This window comes from Moschus berezovskii, chromosome 4 (genome assembly GCF_049115385.1).
Source record: "Moschus berezovskii isolate FMDL1 chromosome 4, NW_MosBer_1.0, whole genome shotgun sequence".
NCBI classification, from domain to species: Eukaryota; Metazoa; Chordata; class Mammalia; order Artiodactyla; family Moschidae; genus Moschus; species Moschus berezovskii.
The window spans coordinates 98,395,558-98,418,020 of NC_142463.1; positions in this window are offsets into that span (position 1 = coordinate 98,395,558).

Sequence of the window (22,463 nt, forward strand, 5' to 3'; positions counted from 1 at the left end):
TGGCAATGAACTCTCTCTCCCTTTGCACTCACTAGATTTGTAAGTCTTCATCTTTTTAAAAAAAGGAGATATGATCTGTATCATGGGCTTCCAGGTGGCACCAGAGGTAAAGAACCCTCCAGCCAATGCAGGAGACAAAAGAGACATAGGTTCAATCCCTGGGCTGGGAAGATCCCTGCAAGGGGGCATGGTAACCTACTCCAGTATTCTTTCCTGGAGAATCCCATGGACAGAGAAGCCTGGTGGGCTACAGTCCAGAGAGTCACACAGAATCGGACACAACTGAACTGACTTAGCATGCAAGCACGCATGTTCTCTCAAGGGACATCCAAGATTCTGCCTTTGCCAGTAATCAATGCCAATTTTCAGTTAAGATACAAATGAACTAGGAAGAAATTTGCCCCTTCCCCAGAGCAGAGCTGAACTGGATGAACTGGAGATTGTATCCCATGTATGTGACATCATAGAGTGGGCACCCTGTCATATTAATTCTACCTCTTGAGCCCTTCAGAGTGTCATGTTTTAAAATCTCTCACACTATTTCCCACTCTATTGGAACACTACCTCATATTAAAGAATAAGACATAGGAACTCAATATTACTGATATGTACAGTAGCTATTTATGCAACTCAGTTGAGTTGAAACACATATGTAGTCATTTCCCCTCTCTAGTTCCATAATTATTCAATTTATATATCTCTTCAGAGAGATGTTTTAATGTGATTAAATACTGTTCAAGTATTTTATATTAGGTCCAGGCATCAGTTAGGAATGGTATTTTGTTACTAGGAAAACAGAGTGATATTAAGTGGCTTAAATAATGTAAAGGTTAATTTCTCTTTTCTGTAAAGTAAGTCTAGAAATGGGAAGTTCAAGTTAATAAGCGTGGTTTCACTTGATATGTGAGCTCCAGTATCTTTAGCTCATGTCTTCTGTCTCCATAATACAAGAGGCTTTCTTATATCACTCAGTAATTTCTAATTTTCTCAAGGGAAAGGATCATTTCTTATTTCCTTTTGTAACCATAGCACTTACCATATATTGGCTCTACACAGCATTTGTAGGATGAATAAGTGAATACACAAGTCTAGTGAGGGTAGATTAAATGTATAATTACTGCCAAAGCAGCAGTGCATTTATTGCTCAGTACTTCATTAATGAAGTATGCATTATATACACCAAAGAAAATCTTATGTGGAAAGCGATACTTAAACTGGACATTGAGTGATGGGCAGGATTTGAGAAGAAAATAATGTTGTTCCTTGGTTCTAGGAACATAGAATTTGAAGTCAGAAGACTGGCTTGCAGCCTTACCATTTACCAGTGGTGTAATTTTTATTAAAGTAGGAAAACTCTGTAAGTCATATTTCTTCATCTATAAAATGGAGGTGATGCTAATTGACTATATGTGCTTGACAAGGCCAACACGTGTCCAGATAACATGCTATTTCTCAGTATGTCTTTGAGGATGTTTGTGGGTGAGATGAGCATTTGAATCAGTAGACTCAGTGAAGTAGATTGCCCTCCCCAATATGAGCAGGTATCATCCTATGCAGGAGGGCTTGAATAGAACAAAAGGCATGGAACAGGAGGATTTGTCTTCTACCTGCCTGCCTATTTAGCTGAGACATTGATCTTTTCCTGCCCTCACACTACAATCTACACCTTTGGCTCCCCTAGTTCTCAAGCATTTAGGCTTGAACTAGAATTATACCACTGACTTTCCTGTGTTTCCAGCTTGAATACAACATAATCAGATTCCATAATCACACCATATATATATTTGTTTTTCAATATCCTATTGCTTCCACATTATATAATATATGTGAATTGCATTGAATATGGGTTCGGTTTCTCTGAATAACCCTAATACACTTCTCATAAAAAATTTAATTTTCTTATCGCCGATTACATCAAAACTTCTTTTAGTTCCAAGGTACTGATCATTGTCTGTTAAGTATTTTATTTTTTCACTTGTTCATTCAGTTAATTAATTTATTTCCAGCCTCTGAGCAATCCATACTAAACAAGCAGGTGATGTGAAGCTTTCAGACAGGGGAATTATGGGAACCCTATCTGAGGAATTGGGCTTCCCCAGTGGCTCAGTGGTAAAGAATCTACCTCTTGTGCAGGAGATACAGGAGACATGGACTCTATCCCTATGTCAAGGAGATTACCTAGAGGAAGGCATGGCATCCCACTCTAGTATTCTTGCTTGGAGAATCCAATGGACAGAGGAGCCTGGTGGGCTACAATCCATGGGTTTGCAAAAAGTCAGACTCTACTGAAGCAACTGAGCACACATCTGAGGAGTTAATATTTGACCTGAGATGTGAAGAAGCCATGACCCAGCCACATGTATAGCTACAATTAGACCTGGGGAATAAATACTTCAAGCAGAGGCAATAGCAAGTGAAATGACTTAGAAAGAGAGAATGTGTATTAGTTAAGGTAATGCTAGCTGTTATAATAATGTAACTCCAAAATATCACTGGCTTAATGGAGTAAACAATCATTTTCCATTTGATGGTTGAGGTTTTTATCGACAGCAACATCTAGCTAACCTATGAAGAAAGTGTCTGGAGATTCTTTATGGTCCAGGCTTAAAGTGATAACCTGTTACCTCTGCTCCCATTTCACTGGCATGTCTCAATTAATGGCTACACTTAAGAGCAAGCAGTGATGAGATACATCATCTTAAGGTGTCATTGTAGCTGAAACTCCAATACTTTGGCCACTTGATGCAAAGAACTGACATTTGAAAAGATGCTGATGCTGGAAAAGATTGAAGGAGGGAGGAGAAGAGGACAACAGAGGATGAGATGGTTGGATGGCATTGCTGACTCAATGGACATGAGTTTGAGCAAGCTCCGGGAGTTGGTGATGGACAGGGGACCTGGCGTGCTACAGTCCATGGGGTCGCAAAGGGTCAGACATGACTGAGCAACTGAACTGAACTGAAGGTCTTATTGTAACTGAGACCTCAGAACAGTGGTTTGCTGAGGAACTAGTCATTCTTTGACACAGGAAGACACTGTGGCTAGAGGTTAATTGGTAAGGGGGCAGGAGAGGAGGAGGAGGAGGAGAAGGAAAAGGAGGGGAAGAAAAAACAGGGAGGAAAGGAGGATGACAAACAGTAATTTGACACAGATTTGATCAAAAGCAAAAGCAGGCAAGGATTTTTAGGACTTCGAAAGAAGTTCTAATTTTAATCAAAGAGCCACGGAAATCCACTGAGAAGTTTTAAACATGAAAGTGACAAGAACACTTTTACCTTTTTATAAGATGTCTCTTCTGTGGGAAGAATGAATTTGAGCAGGCACAAGTACAAGTTTAAATAGCCACTGGAAAAGTTTAGCTGGAGAGTTATTGTGATTTGCTGAAGGGTCCTGACAGTAGAGATGGAGATGAATGGCTGCATCTGAGATAGATTTTTGGAGGAAGAGTAAAGTGTGTGTAGATGATGGTAACAATTTTGTGAATAAATGAATGAACAATAAATGATGATGCCTAACACTTACTGAGCACATTCAATGTCAGACCCTGTGCTAAGAGCTTTTACATGGACTGTGACATTTAACCCTTATAGCAATCTTATGAAGTTGGCATTATTGTTATATCCATTTTTCAGATAAGGAAATTGAGACTCAGCAGGCTTAAATCACTTGTTCATGGTTATACAAGCCAGGATCAGAACACAGGTATTCTGACTACTGGCCCTAAAGAACCCATAATTCTCTCCTTAAGGTAACAAGCCTATTAATGACGATATTTAAATGACCCCAGCTCCAAGCACACCATTCTTCTTAGCCCCAGACATACAGAAGATTTCCAAAAGGCACAGTCAAGTTCTACAGGTAAATTCAAAGATGTTGGAGGTATTTATGGTGCCCCGTCTTTTGGGGAGTTCACATCTTGTTCCTGAAATCCCTGCCTTTGGTAACTCCTGTTCAAGCCAGTTGTAATGTCCTTGTAAGATCAGTTGCTCAGAGGAGAGTCTGTTCTGAATTATACTTGTTGCTCCTAAGGAGCCCCTAGAGGATGGGGAGTTGGGGGTTGGGGGCGGGAACTGCACATGGGTTCAGCATGGCAGGCTCCTATGCGATAATGAATGAGGAAACGTGGCCAGTAAGGCCCACAGAAAGAAAAACACTTAAGCCTCTTGATGAAAGGCCCGATGAGAAGGTAAGTGTTATAATTCAACTGAAAATAAAAGCCGGCGGCAGGTTATCCCTCCTCCCAGGCAGACAGTTCCCGGGACTGCTCTCCTGCAGCTGCAGTGGCAGTGATGGATTATCTGGGAAGGTGAAGCAGCTGAGCTGATCCGCCCCCTCCCCTTCCACCCGCACAGCCACCCCTCAGGCTACAGGGTTTCAGGGGAGCTTTAATCCCTCTTAGCCTCCCCTCTCCCACGGATCCCAAGACAAGCCCCAGAGTTGCTGGGCCTGGAGAGCATCCTCCCAAGCTGTTTCCTGAAATCCAAGCCTGAAAGACAGGAGTTGGCCTTCAGGTGCTTGCCAGAAGCCCCCATTCATTACCCTGCTGGGAAGGACTGTTTGAGGAGTGTGGAGCTGAGAAGGATTCTCTGAATCTGGCCTCAGAGGGAGTGTTGATGGTTCAAGAGTGGCTTGTTCAAGGTATGTCTGGAGTGAGCTCTTCATTTCAGCAGGCCCTCAGCGAGCCCTCCTGGATGAGGGTGACGGGGGTGAGGAAGGAGGGTGGATCCTCCTTCCCCGGCACTTTCTTTCTCCACTTTTAAGACTTTGCTCTCTGCTTCTTCTGCCCCTAATCCTGGCTCCTATCACAATCAGCTTCAGTTGCCAGCCCTTTCAAAGCCATGTATTTTATTTAAATTAGGCACTCTTCGGGTCCCTCCAAATATTTTAAGAACTGTATATATGTCTCTAGAATTGAAATCTTAAGTTTCTTGGAGAAATATTTTTGGATAAGGAGGCCATCTTGGAGTTTCTGAAGTCTCTGTATCATACTTCTTTTTCAAAGCCTGGCCAGAGTCTCTAGACTTAAAGCGAATAGAAAATTAAGAACAGCAGACCAGAGTCATATGTCTTTCTCTATGCTTTGCTTTATCCTCCTGAAGATCTTGTGTTCAATTCTTGATACAAATAACACACAAAGTGTGGGAGAAAGCAGATGGAGCAAACCCTGGGACCAGTTTGTACAGTGATGGTGAACCTGTTTCTAAAGATCATTCTCTACCAAGAACCAATCTATCTTTTGGTCACAGTCACATTTACTTTGCAGGGAATCCCTCTCAGACTATTCCGTGAAAATTTACTGTTTTATACCACATTGACTTTATACAACTTGTTATAAGAAACCCTAGCCACACAATTATAACTATTATGTACTCTAAGGAGCAGGTGAGTCTGATAAAATATTATATGGGTTTTACTGTTGGACAAACCTGGGTTCAAATAGACCCATTACAAATAGGGTCTTAAGCAACTGTTTTTTCAGTTATAAAGTGAAGGTAATCCCTGGAAAATTACTGTAGGAATTAAATGAGATATGTAAATCCCCTGACAATAATGAAATTGTGTCCTTTTTCTATAGAAGTAAATTTGAATTACATTAGAAAGGAAATTGGGATTTTCCTTTTTTCTATAGTTCTATGCAGTATACTTCCTGGAGAGCAGAAAATAAAGATGATTGCTTTTCTTCCTAGTTATAATAGTAATATGATCTTTTGTATGTAAATAACATGTACTGCTTTCCAAAGAATATTCACATTGCCTTTGTATCACATTCATCTTTGGAGCCAGTCTATGGATACGTACCACTTCAACCCTACGTCACTAGCAGGATAACTATACTTTTAATAGCAAAGCAGCACAGGTTTTAGGAGTGGTTATTTAGAAGTGATTATTAAAAGTGAGAGGGGAGCAAAGAAAAGGGGTTACAAATTCTATTCCTGATCATTAAGATCCAGCTTGGGAGAGAAGGCTGATCCATACAAGGGCCAAGAAACAATGCTTGCCAGGGCATGGTTAAGAGCAAAATGAGTCAAACATGTGCCCCAGTGGTTCCGAGAAGGGTGCGAGCAGTGTGAACTGGGATAGCCTGCGAAGGCCATGTGGCATGTAAGCTAGGCTTTGCAGGAAGAATCCACAGGGGGGAAATGAATAAGAACAATGCACTTGCGGCAACAGCCAAAGCCAGAGGTTCTCAACCTTGTCTGAACATTAGAGTCACCTGGGAGATCTTTCAAATTCTGATACCAGGTCTCCAGCTCCAGAAATTCTATGTTAACTGGGCTGGGATGGGGGCCAGGCATCAGAGTTCTGTAGTTTTCCCTAGTGATTCTAATGTGCAGCAAAGATACTTCATTGAACTGTAGCTTTATCCACTTCCACAGAATCAGATACATAAATCTCTCAGGATAAAATAAAATACTGTGTTTGTAAAGAGTTAGTTTAGGCATTCAAGTTTTCTTGGGTTTTCTGTAATACTTCCTGAACAAAGATGTGAATTATTTGTTATAAATTCCTGGAAATGTATCATCTAATCTCAATTTGGTTAACCCTGCTACATCATGTTCTTGTTATTTAAACATTGTGATGAGTGTACCTTGTCACACTAACCAGCTGTTTGGTTTTAGTGCAAAGTCTGGGCTTCAGTTTCTTCATCTATAATACAGAGGAGATAAACTGACTCAGAGGCCTTCAAACTGTGCTCCACAGAGGACTCTAGACTTCCGGGAAGAGCTCCGTGGTCTACTTTGAAGAACAAAGGCCACACACCAGGTTTCAACCAGAGAAGCTCCATTTCTATCTATTTGTATCTATGAAGCTCCATTTTTATCTATTATACATTAGGCTGTGAATAATAGTTCATTTGGAAAAAAAAGGAATGAGGCTAGATGTCAGTAAAATGGCAGAATAGGCAGATCCAAACACCTGCCCCCAAAGAGTACTATTCACAATAGTCAAAAATCAGAAGCCCCAATGACCACTGATGGAAGAATGCATAAACAAATTGTAGTGTGTGCAGAGAATGGAATGTTACTCACCCATAAAAAGGAAATACTGATATATGCTACCATGTGGACAAACCTCCAAAATGTGATACTAGTTGAAAGAAACCAGACACAAAAGGCCATATGTTACATCATTCCATTTATGTGAAAGATCCAGAATAGATAAATCCATAGAAGAGGAAACACATGTTGGTCATTTCCACAGGCAGATGGAGGGAGGAATAGGGAGGAACTGCTTAATGGGTACAGGGTTTTACTCTGGAGTGATCAGACTATTCGGGAACTCGATAAACAGAAATGGTGGTTGCACAAAATTATAAATGTACTAAATGCCACTGAAATTTTCATTTTAAAATGGTCATTTCACTTTTAACATAGTATTATTATGTTTTTTTAAAGGGAATGAGAACTGTTGGGTTAGATGATAGTTAAGGTCCATCTCACCTCTAAAATGTACTTCTACATCTATATGAAATAAATATATTTCTGAAAATTGTAACAGGAACCAAAGCAAACATAGAAAGCAGGTACTCTAATAAGAGTTCAATTGAAGAGTTACAGGCATGAGAAGAGCTTCACGAAGGAGGCATGAGAGCCAGGTTCTGAAGGAGATGGGGAATTATACATGGAGAGGGCAGGAGGGCATCCATGCAAAGACATGGACATGAGAACTTGTGGAGGAGGAGTTGGTAGAAGTGGGTCTACAGGGGCTGGGGGTCTAAGGCTAGAAATGTGGGTCTGAACCATAGGGAGGAAGACATTCAATGCCAGTGCTAAAAAGTTTAAAGTTCATTTGGACTCAAATAGGTTTTCTTTACAAGTTTTGCAGTAAAAACAACCTATGTTTTTTCTAGTAGTCATGTACTGATATGAGAGTTGGACCATAAAGAAGGCTGAGCACCAGAGTTGATGCCTTCAAACTGTGGTGCTGGAGAAGGCTCTTGAGAGTCCCTTGGACTACAAGAAGATCAAACCAGTCAATCCTAAAGGAAATCAACAACCCTGAATATTCATTGGAAGGACTGATGCTGAAGCTTAAACTCCAATACTTTGGCCACCTGGTGTGATAAGCTGACTCACTGGAAAAGACCCTGACACTGGGAAAAATTGAGGGCAAGAGGAGAAGGGGACAACAGAGGATGAGATGGTTGGATGGCATCACCAACTCAATGGACACGAATTTTGAACAAACTCCGGGAGATAGTGAAGGACAGGGAAGCCTGGTGTGCTGCAGTCCATGGGATTGCAAAGAGTCAGACATGATTGAACAGCTAAACAATAACAAAGCTGTGTAACTGGAATTCTATTTTACTCTGGTGGCCCTGCCCTCAGCGTATAAAGGGAAGACTGTACAGAGGCAGCACACAGCATGATAAGGGAAGGACTCTAAGCCAGACTGATTAAATGGGAATTTTCACTCTATCACACTACAGCAAGGTGAACATGGGCAAGTTACTTAACCTCTCCATGCTTCAGCTTCATCATCCATAAGATGAAAATAATGCCCCCCTCACAAAATTACTGTGAGGATTAAATAAATTAATACAATTGAAGTGCTTAGAATAACGCTTGGAGCAGAGTAACTGCTCAATAAATGTTAGCTGCTGTTGTTAGTAGAATAAGGGATATATATGCTCACGAAATAATGGGGTTATTAGTGAGAACCAGACCTGCAAGGTTACTGTTCTGTGTTGTGAGTGAAGTACTTTGTGTGACTTCAATGATATACTGTACTTGGAAGACTGCAGTGTTTTATGTAATGTTTAAGCAGAGTAAACACTGGACCAAAAAGTTTTGGAAATTTACTGGAGCATGAATTAGAGATTATTAACTGGGAATGGGTGAGAGATGAATATCAGGATGATGACTTTTTGGAAAATATTTTCGGATGAACGTGTGGGTTTTCACAAACCCAGATTCCTCAGGAGACTATGGCAATAAACTTGGCTATAGGAAAGCCATTTCTTTGGAATGGATACATTGGTGAAAAAAAATTGGAAGAAAACCACATGGGGTAGATCAAGGTCTGGCAAGAGGAGTTTGCATTGGTTGAGGACACCTGTTTTTATCAGCAAGACTGACACAACGTTTGAGAAGGAAAAGAGGCTGAAGTTGAGGTCAACTTTTGAATTCACAGGGGAGGCAACTGCCAGGGCTACCTCAGAAGAGGCACTAGCTGCTAATTTTGACAGCACAAGGATCGTCAACAAATTTACTCCCAAGACAGGAATTCAAACCTTTTGTATCAGTCAGTCAACAAATCTATTGCACATCTATAATGTACAGGTGATGTGGTAGTTTCCAGGTATATAGTGATGGAAAAGACAATCCCTGACTTTGTTATAGTCTAGCAGAAGGGAAAGAATTAAGTCAATGAAGAAAACTAAATTCCAGAACATCCCTCTGGGCTTTTTCAGGTTTCTTTTTGTAGTAAATTCTGTAAGGTAAAATTCATCCTGAAGAACTCTTTCTCATATTCCTACGTTCAGCTCATCATCATGTCTTATACATTTTGCCTCTTAAATATCTTTTAAATCCAGTCACTTTTTTCCATCTGCAAGATCCCAGTCTGTTTTGAGTCACCATCTTCTGCAGCATGGCAGAAGCTTCCCAGCTGGCATCTCACAGCCAATTTGTCCTCCCTCCAGTCCAGTTCTGACTTAGAGGGCCGTTCAAGATAAAGTGAAAAATCCTTCATATGGCCTACAGATCCTTTTACGATCCACTTACCATGTATATCTCCACCCTTATCACTTTCTTGCACGCCAGCCTATCATTTCCTCAAACTTAGCATGTGCCCTCCTGCCCCAGGCTTTATCTATGCTGTCCCCAGCTGACCCTCTCAGTTCTTAGTTAACTCCTATTCATTCTTAGGATCTTAGCTCACACATCACTTCCTTGGAGAAATCTTCCTTCATTCATTGATCAGATCAGATCTCCTAAATAGCTCCTTAGCACTATGCATCGTGTCTTCATACCACATATATAATTGGTAACTATAAATTTATTTATGTGATTATTTGTTTATGTCTCCCCCAGTAGACTGAGCTCCATAAGGGCAAATTACTATCTGGTTTTGCTTATAATTGTTTCTCCAGTATCAGGCACAGTGCCTAACTGTGTTTTTATTGAATGGCTGAATGAAAGAATGAGTGAATAAACTATTAACTATTGCAAGTGCTCTATGCTGTTACAACGATCTGAACTATTGGGGAAGATGTCCATAAATTTATGATGATCCAAAGATACTGAGAGAATGAGTAGCAATTAGGTAGGCGAAGAGAATAGAGAAGCACACTCCGAGCAGAAGTAAGAACATTGAGATGAGGTTGAGCACAAAACAGTCATAGATTTATGCATGTCGACTGGGGCTGCGGAGGAGAACAAAGGCAAGCCAGTGCTTGGTGGCAGTGGAGAGAGTAACAGCAGCCAAAGAGACATGTAGAGTCTTTTTTCTATTGGACTTTCTTTCTAGGGGCAGTGAAACGCCTTCAGAAATTTTATAAGTTAAATGCCATGCTTGGTGTACAAAATTCTCAGATAACTTGCATAAGATTACTCAGGCTTGAGTAAGAAGAATGTAAGTAAACATGAGAAAGGGAAACTTGGAGGCCATGGCTGTGGCCTGGATAAAAGGCTGTCATAGCCTGGATAAGGATAAAATAGAGCTGGAGAGTAGTGGGTGGAAGAACATTTAGAAGGTAGGATAATGGTTTTTGAATATAGTCATGATAGTATGGAGAGTGGGGAGGAACTGAAATAATTTTTTCTAAACTGTAAATAATAATCATTAGGAGATGCAAAGACAGTACCAAGGAGTGGCTTTGAGAAATCCTGGCCCCTGCTTCATGAGGTCTTTCACCTCAAATAACAACTATGTAAATACAGTATGCTACCTACAAAGATAATAACCTCAAGATAAGTCTTGCAGCCATTCCTTTCAACCCCTAAGTTCTTCCTATACAAAGCTCGCCCCAAGAATATGTCTTACTACTTTTAAGCCAACATTTTAAAATATCACTGAGTTTTTTCATATTTCACTTCATTTAATAATCACAACTTTGAAATGAAGTGTAATAAAGAAAAAAAAAAAAACACCTGCCCTAAATTATAGCATTCAAAACAACTCAGCCAGGGTTCAAACCCAGATGGGTCTGATTGCAAAGCCCAGACTTCTCAGAATAAACTCCCCTAGGTCCTTTCCTCCACCATGTGGCAAACTGACATGCTGGACAGCTTCTCCTTAAAGTGGTTTGGAGGCCAGGACTTCACTCTAATGGGGCATTAGCATTTCTCTTTGCATTCACTCTCAGACATCCTTTCAGCTTGGCTTGTACTGACATCATATTTCTTATAGCAGAGGAAACGCTGTGGAATATGGGAGCTTTCAGATGTGGACTTGATTGAAATGGGTGAAGTTTGTTTTCTTTTATGTTCTGTTTCTCTCATGCCTTCATAAGCTAGTGGATCCAGATGGCTGGAATCACCAATTAAAAACAAAGAGAACACTAGGGAAGGAGCAAGGGAGAGAGAGATACCAAGTGGTAATTAGGGATGAGACAGCTGAAATAGCTTCATGATGGTAAAGATTCTTTCATACCAGAAGAATGTGTGTGCAAATTAGAGTCTTTTTCTCCTTCTGCACTGTAAAGACAATTTAACATTAATAAATTGCCACCAGAATTCTTTATTTCTATAAGAAAATGTGTGCTGCTGGATATTTCCACAGTAATCAGTGTATGTCATTTAAATTACAGATTGGCTTATGTAGAAAGGTTGAAAAGGCAAGAGCAACAGAGCCTTCCTACAGGATTCCAAACTCTCCAAACCCTTGGTCAAGCAGCATTGTATGGCTAGTCCAAAGGCTGTAGCTTAGAGGACAGACATTTCCAAGGTGTACTAGTCTTGCCCAGAGAAATTCACAGAGGAAGGCTTAGCATTTGGAAACATTGGGATTATTCAGGTGCTTATTTGGTAGTGCAAATCTCAGTTATAAACTTTTCTCAACTTCTAGTTAGAAACAGAAGTGAGAGAGGCAGAAAGGAGAGAAGGGAAAGTCAGGACCAAGGGTGAGGTGGGATGGGCAGGGGAGGCAGGTGAAAAGGCAAGAAGATAAAGAAAACAGAGGGGAATAAGGAGAAGAAGAGAGAAAGAGAAAGGGATGGAAAGACAAAGAGCTCAGGAGACAGGGGGAATAAAAAAGAGAGAAGGGAAAAGGAGAGAGAGAAGGCCTTCTAAATGTAAAAATATGGAGAGAATTACAGGCCACATCAGAAAGAAGTGTAATTATATTACTTTTTTAGATACTGAAATAGTGAAAAATAGGTTGTATAATTGTTCCTGAGTATTACATTGACTAGTAGCAAATTTACGGACAGCTCTAAAATGATTTGTAATTAGCTTTACATTTGCTAATATCTAATAGAGAACTGATGCTTTTGAACTGTGGTGCTGGAGAAGACTCTTGAGAGTCCCTTGGATTGCAAGGAGATCCAACCAGTCCATTCTAAAGGAGATCAATCCTGGGTGTTCATTGGAAGGACTGATGCTAAAGCTGAAACTCCAGTACTTTGGCCACCTCATGCAACAAGTTGACTCACTGGAAAAGACTCTGATGCTGGGAAAGGTTGGGGGTGGGAGGAGAAGGGGACGACAGAGAATGAGATGGCTGGATGGCATCACTGACTCTGTGGACATGAGTTTGAGTGAACTCTGGGAGTTGGTGATGGACAGGGAGGCCTGGCGTGCTGTGATTCATGGGGTCGCGGAGAGTCAGACACGACTGAGTGACTGAACTGAACTGAACTGAACAGAGAACTTTAAATATGTTTGAAAGCAGGTTTACTCAAGTTTGTAGAATCAATTTGTTTGAAAAAAAATTATTTCATAAATGAACTAAAACTTCGATTAAGCCACTCTCCAAGTTATTACAAATTCCAATAATAAAACGCAAATTAATGAGATCTGGCTGTATTCTTCATTCTCAAAGTAAGTTCATTTCCCCATGTGTTTTTACTGAATGAGGGTGAAACAAAAATGTTAAAGAGTGATAGAAAATGAGCATAGCCTCTCCCTCCTTCAGTCTTGTCCTACATGTAATCTTAGGCTTTCCCCTCAATATGTCTTCACCAGAATTTAGCTGCCAAATAATCACCCCAGACTAATAACGGCCTTTGAGCTCAAAAATCACTGAAAATGGTGACTGCAGCCATGAAATTAAAAGATTCTTAAAAATCTGAACAGACCCATCACAAGCACGGAACTAGAGGCTGTAATCAGAAATCTTCCAGCAAACAAAAGCCCAGGTCCAGACGGCTTCACAGCTGAATTCTACCAAAAATTCAGAGAAGAGCTAACACCTATTCTACTCAAACTCTTCCAGAAAATTGCTGAGGAAGAGAAACTTCCAAACTCATTCTATGAGGCCACCATCACCCTAATCCCAAAACCTGGTAAAGACCCCACAGAAAAAGAAAACTACAGGCCAATATCACTGATGAACATAGATGCAAAAATCCTTAACAAAATTCTATCAATCAGAATCCAACAACACATTAAGAAGATCATACATCATGACCAAGTGGGCTTTATCCCAGGAATGCAAGGATTCTTCAATATCCGCAAATCAATCCACGTAATACATCACATTAACAAACTGAAAAATAAAAATCATATGATTATCTCAATAGATGCAGAGAAAGCCTTCGACAAAATTCAACATCCGTTTATGATAAAAATCCCTCCAGAAAGTGGGAATAGAAGGGACATATCTCAACATAATATAAGCTATATATGACAAACCCAAAGCAAACATCCTCAACGGTGAAAAGCTGAAAACATTTCCCCTAAAGTCAGGAACAAGACAAGGGTGCCCACTCTCACCACTACTATTCAACATAGTTCTGGAAGTTTTGGCTACAGCAATCAGAGCAGAAAGAGACATAAAAGGAATCCAAATTGGAAAAGAAGAAGTAAAACTTTCACTGTTCACTGATGACATGATCCTCTACACAGAAAACCCTAAAGACTCTACCAGAAAACTACTAGAGCTAATCAATGAATACAGTAAAGTTGCAGGATATAAAACCAACACACAGAAATCCCTTGCATTCCTATACACTAATAATGAGAAAATAGAAAGAGAAATTAAGGAAACTATTCCATTCACTGTTGCAACGAAAAGAATTAAATACTTAGGAATATATCTACCTAAGGAAACAAAAGACTTGTACATAGAAAACTATAAAACACTAGTGAAAGTAATCAAAGAGGACACTAATAGATGGAGAAATATACTGTGTTCGTGGATTGGAAGAATAAATATTGTCAAAATGAGTATACTACCCAAAGTAATTTATACATTCAATGCAATCCCTATCAAGCTACCAACGTTATTTTTCACAGAACTAGAACAAATAATCTCACAATTTGTATGGAAATACAAAAAACCTCGAAGAGCCAAAGCAATCTTGAGGAAGAAAAATGGAACTGGGGGAATTAACCTGCTGGACTTCAGGCTCTACTACAAAGCCACAGTCATCAAGACAGTATGGTACTGGCATAAAGACAGAAATATAGATCAATGAAACAAAATAGAAAGCCCAGAGATAAATCCATGCACCTATGGACACCTTATCTTTGACAAAGGAGGCAAGAATATAAAATGGAGAAAAGACAGTCTTTAACAAGTGGTGCTGGGAAAACTGGTCAGCCACTTGTAAAAGAATGAAACTAGACCACTTCCTAACACCATACACAAAAATAAACTCAAAATGGATTAGAGAGCTAAATGTAAGACCAGAAACTATAAAACTCCTAGAGGAGAACGTAGGCAAAACACTCTCTGACATAAATCACAGCAGGATCCTCCAAGACCCACCTCCCAGAATATTGGAAATAAAAGCAAACATAAACAAATGGGACCTAAGTAAAATCAAAAGCTTCTGCACAGCAAAGGAAACTATAAGCAAGGTGAAAAGACAGCCTTCAGAATGGGAGAAAATAATAGCAAATGAAGCAACTGATAAAGGATTAATCTCCAAAATATACAAGCAGCTCCTGCAGCTCAATTCCAGAAAAATAAATGACCCAATCAAAAAATGGGCCAAAGAACTAAACAGACATTTCTCCAAAGAAGACATAAAGACGGCTAACAAACACATGAAAAAATACTCAACATCCCTCATAATCAGAGAGATGCAAATCAAAACCACAATGAGATACCATTTCACACCAGTCAGAATGGCTGCTATCCAAAAGTCTACATGCAATAAATGCTGGAGAGGGTGTGGAGAGAAGGGAACCCTCTTACACTGTTGGTGGGAATGCAAACTAGTTCAGCCACTATGGAGAATAGTGTGGAGATTCCTCAAAAAACTGGAAATAGAACTGCCATATGACCCAGCAATCCCACTGCTGGGCATACATACCAAGGAAACCAGAATTGAAAGAGACACATGTACTCCAATATTCATTGCAGCACTGTTTATAATAGCCAGGACATGGAAGCAACCTAGATGTCCAGACGAATGGATCAGAACGCTTTGGTACATATACAGAATAGAGTATTACTCAGCCTTTAAAAAGAATGCATTTGAACCAGTTCTAATGAGGTGGATGAAACTAGAGCCTATTATACAAAGTGAAGTAAGCCAGAAAGAAAAACACCAATACAATATACTAACGCATATATATGGAATTTAGAAAGACGCAAATGATAACCCTATATACGAGACAGCAAAAGAGACACAGATGTATAGAACAGTCTTTGGGACTCTGTGGGAGAGGGTGAGGGTGGGATGGTTTGGGAGAATGGCATTGAAACATGTATATTATCATATGTGAAACGAATCGCCAGTTCAGGGTCGATCCATGTTACAGGATGCTCGGGGCTGGTATGCGGGGATGACCCAGAGGGAGGATAAGGGGAGGAGGGAGTTGGGAGGGGGGCTTGGGAGGGGGAATTGTTGTACACCTGGGGCGGATTCATGTCAATGTATGTCAAAACCAACCAATATAATATTGTAAAATAATTAGCCTCCAATAAAAGTAAAAATTAATAAATAAAAGATTCTTGCTCCTTGGAAGAAAAGCTATGACCAACCTAGACAGCATATTAAAAAGCAGAGGCATTACTTTGCTAACAAAGGTCCATCTAGTCAAAGCTATGGTTTTTCTAGTAGCCAGGTATGAAGGTGAGAGTTGAACTATAAAGAAAGCTGAGCACCGAAGAACTGATGCTTTTGAACTGTGGTGTTGGAGAAGACCCTTGAGAGTCCCTTAGACTGCAAGAAGATCCAACCAGTCCATCCTAAAGGAAATCAGTCCTGAATATTCACTGATGCTGAAGCTGAAACTCCAATACTTTGGTCACCTGATGTGAAGTGACTCATTGGAAAAGACCCTGATGCTGGGAAAGATTGAAGGCAGGAAGAGAAGGGAATGACAGAGGATGAGTTGGTTGGATGGCATCACCGACCCAATGGACATGAGTTTGAGTAGGCTTTGGGAGTTGGTGATGGAAGGGAAGCCTGGCATGCTGCAGTCCATGGGGTCACAAAGAGTTGAACATGACTGAGTGACTGAACTGAACTGAAGTTGCTTACACTCCCTCCCCCAGAAGGTGAGCTCTTGAAGGCAAGGATTCTGTCTGTCTGGATCACCCCAGGCCTAGTACATCTCAGGGCATGACTGCTATTTGTTGACAGTCATAGTTGACCTATCTGCATCCTAGACTGACTTTTACCACAGCAGCAAATAATAGGCACTGCACACTCTTAACATCTAGATTCCTTTGGGTTGACATCCTTAAACTGATCCTGGAATTAACCATACTTAGGACTATAACTATACTTAACTTCTCTGTTCTAATCTGGTTTATGCCCTGGCATCTGCTACTCACTACACCTGTCCTGATCTTTGCTCTGTTTCATGAAACTGCATTCACAGTTGTACATCCATTCAAGGTGTTTATAAGTTCTTGATGATTGGTCATGACACATCCTCTAGTTGAGCTACCAGAGAAGGGGCCAAATATTAGAGGCAAGAGGATATCATATAAACAGACCAGAACTTCATTTCTGATCTAAACTGCTGGTTCTCTCTCACTGTACATAAGAAACTCTTGGGTATTATGAACAATTATATGCCAACAAATTAGATCATCTAGAAGAAATGGATAAATTCCTAGAAATGTATAACTTACTAATATTGAATCATGAAGAAATAGAAAATCTAAACAGACCCATTACTAATATTGAGATTGAATATGTGATCAAAAACCCCCCAAGAAAGAAAAGTTCAGGACTGGATGACTTCATCTGGTAAACTATAACAAACATTTAAATAAAAATTAATAGAGTCCTTGTCAAATTTTCTGAAAAACAGAAGAGGAGGGAACACTTCCAAACTAATTTTACGAGGCCACCATTATCCTGATGCTAAACACAGACAAGGGTACTATAAGAAAAGAAAGTTACAGGCAGTATCCCTCCTCAATATAGATGTAAAAATTCTCAGCAAAATACTAGTTAACTGAATTCAGTAGCACACAGAATGGGCCAGACACCACAATCAAATGGAATTTATTCCTGGGATATAAGAATGGTTGAATAACCACAAATCAATAAATCTGATACACTCACATTAAAAAATTGAAGGTTAAAAATCATATGATCACCTCAATATATGCAGAAAAGTATTTGGCATTCTTTCATAATAAAATTCTTAACAAATTAGGTAGAAATGAAATGTACTTCAAGAAAACAAAGGCCATACATGAAAAGCTCATAGCTAACTTTATATTCAATGATGAAATTCTTAAAGTTTTTCTCTATGATCAAGAACAATATCCTAGCCAGAGTTAGGAAAAATTTTTAAGAAATGAAAGATATCAAAATCTTTGAGGAAGAATTAAAATTGTCCCTATCTGAAGATTACGTAATATTATGTATATAAATCCCTAAAGACTATCAAAAAACTGTTGAATAAATGAATCCAGTAAATTTTGGAGGCTACAAAATCAATATAAAATATCAGTTTTTATACATTGACATCAAACTATCAGAAAGAGAAATTAAGAAATTAATATGATTTGAAGTGACATCAAAAAGAATACTTAGGAATAAATTTAATTAAGAAAGTAAAATGTTTGTACACTGAAAACTATAAAATATTGGTGAAAGAAATTGAAGAAGACACACACACACAAAAGGAAGATACTTCACTTTCATAGGTTTTAAGAACTAATATTGTTAAAATGTCCAAGCTACCCAAAATGATCTACAGATTCAACATAATCCTTATCAAAATTCCAATGGCATTTTTATAGAGATGGAGTATAATCCTAAAATTTATATGAAACCACAAAATATCCCAAATAGCCAAATTAATCCTGAGAAAGAACAAAGCTGGAGGCATCACACTTTCTGATTTCAAATTATATTACAAAGCTATAGTAAGCAAAAAGGTATCAGATAAGCATAAAAACAGCCACAAAGATCAATGGAACAGAGTAGAGAGCCCAGAGGTAAACCCATGGTTATATAATACATTAATTTACAACAGAGGAGCCAAGAACATACAATAGGAAAGGGTAGCCTTTTCAATAAGTGGCTGTGAGAAAACTAGATATTCACAGTCAGAAAAAAAAAAAAAAAAAATGAAACTAGACCCTGAACTTACATCACTCATAAAAATCAACTCAAAGACTTGAATGTAAGACCTGAAACCATAAAACTCCTAGAAGAAAACAGGTGATAAGTTCCTTAGCATTGGTCTTGGCAATGATTTTTTTGGACTTGAAACCAAAAGCAAAGGCAAGAAAAGTAAAAATAGCTAAGTTGGACAATAGCAAACTAAAAAGCTTCTGTACATCTCAAGTAACAATGAACAAAATGAAAAGGCAACTTAAGGAAAAAGAGAAAATATTTTCAAATCATCTAACCCAGTAAGAGTTTAATATCCAAAATATACAAGAAACACATACAACTCAATAGGAAAAAAGAAAACAGCCTGATTTTTTAAATGGGCAAAGGAACTGCATAGGCATACAAATAGCCAACAGGTATATGAAAAGATGTTCAACATCAATCATCAGAGAAATGCAAGACATAACCACATTGTTATATCACTTCACATCTGTTATAAAAAAAAAGACCATTATAAAAAAGACAGGATATAAATACTAGTGAGGATATTGAGAAAAGAAAACCTGTACAGTGCTGGTGGGAATGTAAAATGGTACAGCCACTATAAATAAACAGTATGGAAGTTACTCAAGAAGTGAAAAATATAACTATCACATGATTCAGCAATCATGTGGGTATATATCCAAAGGAGACGAAATCACTTTTATCTCAAAGAGATATCTGCACTCCCATGTCCATTACAGCATTATTTGCAATTGCTGAGATATAGAAACAACCTAAGTGTCTATCAATGGATGAATGGATGAAGAAAATGTGAAACAACCTAAGTATCGATCAGTGGATAAATGGATGAATAAAATGAAGTGAAAGTAAAGTGAAAGTCATTCAGTCCTGTCCATGACCCCCATGTCTGTAGCCTGCCAGGCTCCTAGGTCCATGGAATTCTCTGGAGTGGGTAGCCTTTCCCTTCTCCAAAGGATCTTCCCAACCCAGGGATTGAAGCCAGGTCTCCTGCATTGCAGGCTGATTCTTTATTGTTTGAGCCACCAGGGAAGCAGGGAAGCCCAAGAACACTGGAGTGGGTAAACTATCCCTTCTCCCAGGGGATCTTCCTGACCCATGAATTGAACGGGAGTCTCCTGCATTTCAGGCAGATTCTTTACCAGCTGAGCTACCAGGGAAGCCGAAGAAAATGTAGTGTAGTTACATACACACATAATGGAATATTCAACCTAAAATAAAAGAAGAAGGAAATCCTGCCATTTGTAACACCATGGTTGAACCTAGCATTGTCTTAAGTGAAATAAGCCAGGCAGAGAAAGGCAAATATTGCATGGTATCACTTATATTTGAAATCTTTTAAAAACAATTGAGCTCATAGAAGCAGAAAGTAGAATGGATGATGGTTGTCAGGGGCTGGAGGATGGGGGAAATAGGGAGAGGTCAGTGAAAGGGTATGAACTCTTAGTTATAAGATAGATAAAGTCTTAAGATCCAAAATGTAAAACTGTTACTATAGTTGATAATATTGTTTTAGACAACTGAAATTTGCTAAAAGAGTAACTTGTATTCTCATACGCACAAAAACACAGTGTATATATATATACATAAAAATATATATGTGTGTGTATACATATGTATATTTATAACTTGTTTAAATATATTACAATTTTATTTGTCAATTATGCCTGAATAAAACTGGAAAAAAAAAGATTCATCTCAGGACTAAATTCCTTGACTTCATTAAATGGAGCAGGGAGAAGGCAGTATCTGAGAATTTGCATTTTCATAAATGATGCTGATCAGGTGGTCTTAAACCAACTCTGAGAACCACCCAGACTTGAATTTTTTAGTGTTTAGCCTCATTCTCTTCACTTTACTCCTAATTTTCTGCTGGAAGACTATTTAAGCTGTTTACTGCATAAATTCTTCTGGGTTTCATTTTATTTAACTCATCACATGGCTTAGAGTTAGGTCTGGCTAAAGTTGAATTAGGCTAGAATCAGGAGAAACTCAACCAGAAAAAAATCAGAAAACACAAAGTTACTTTTACCAAGGTTCTTATTTATATATTTTTTCATGATAAAAATTATTTTAATTTGAATATATGAAACCAAGAAACAGAAGAGTTTCTTAGGATCCGGTTACTTTTTAACCTCCATTCATTCATGTGTTTTGAATTGAGAATACTGGAACTATAATAGTGGTGTCAGCAAAGCCACTAGACTGTTTAGTCATTGTCTGGATTTTTCTGATTTCAGGAGTCCCAGCCCTGCTTTAAAAATCATATGCATTTTCAATCATCCCCAGAAATGTCATGACATTCTTAAAACCAATTTAATTTCAGCTTAGCTTCATTTAAATAGAGCAATTTTTATTTAAATGTAACATTTATGATGCAATAAAAATGTGATGAAATAATGTTCAATATGATTCTTTTCTGCAAAAATAAATAGTTGACATATATGTTCAAATTTGTATTTGTTTACTTAGAAAACATGTAAAAGGATGTTCACCAAAATGTCAACCATGATTCCCTGCAAATAATATCTAGGTGAGTTCAAGTTTTTCCTTTTTCCTACCCAGTGTTTATCTTCTGAATTTTATGAATTAACATATAACAATAAACATAAAATAGGGAAAAAGAAATATTTTCCTGAACATCAGTTCTCAGTTAAAAATCTAAAATAGTTGGAAATCACTTGTCAATTCTTAGTTCATAATCACTCCCTCCATTTTCAAAAACATCTTTTCTCTTAAGTAGTTTTTCCCTGGGATTATTCCTCCTCAGAGTATTACAAAACATTATATCTGGTCCAATGCCTCTCCCTTTTGCATTCTCTTTTCCTCTGGTCACCAATCATTGGACATCTTTCCACTGGAGAGTTTTCTCCCTATTCACTTCCTGCCAATAACCACCACATTGTTTATATATAATCTGTGATTGTACTATTTTTTTAAGTGTCTTCCTTCTGATTTAACTAATGCGTACTAATTTATAGACAATTTGGAAAAAAGTAAATCCACCCATAACTGCATTGTCCAAAGACACACTAATATACTAATACATATGGATGTGTATGCAGACCTGGTTGATGCAATTCACTTGGCCCACTGCAAGAAAATACTTGATCAAGGGCCAGAACAGGACTAGCTCAGTGTAAATCAATAAAATAAAGCAGGAAGGAAATGGTTGATCTTTACATATAAAAATGTTATTTTTTTTTACAGTTTTACTTTGTTCTTTCTTTTTTAAAATTAATTTATTTTAATTGGAGGATAATTACTTTACAATATTGTGGTGGTTTTTGCCATACATCGAAATGAGTCAGCCATGGGTGCAAATGTGTCTCCCCATCCTAAACCTCCATCCCACCCATCCCTTTGGGGATGTCCCAGACCACCAGTTTTGAGTGACTTGCTTCATGCATCAAACTTGCACTGGTCATCTATTTTACATATGGTAATATACATATGCAACGCTATTCTCTCAAATCATCCTAACCTTGCCTTCTCCCACAAAGTCCAAACGTCTGTTCTTTACATCTGTGTCTCTTTTGCTGCCTTGCATATAGGATGGTTGTTACCATCTTTCTAAATTATATATATATGCATTAATATACTGTGTTGGTGTTTCTCTTTCTGACTTATGTCACTCTGCATAATAGGCTCCAGTTTCATCCACCTCATTAGAACCGACTCAAATGTATTCTTTTTGATAGCTGAGTAATATTCCATTGTATATATGTACCACAACTTATTTTTTATTTATTTAAATCTCTCAAACCACATTAAAGGTCAAGTAATAAATTTCAGG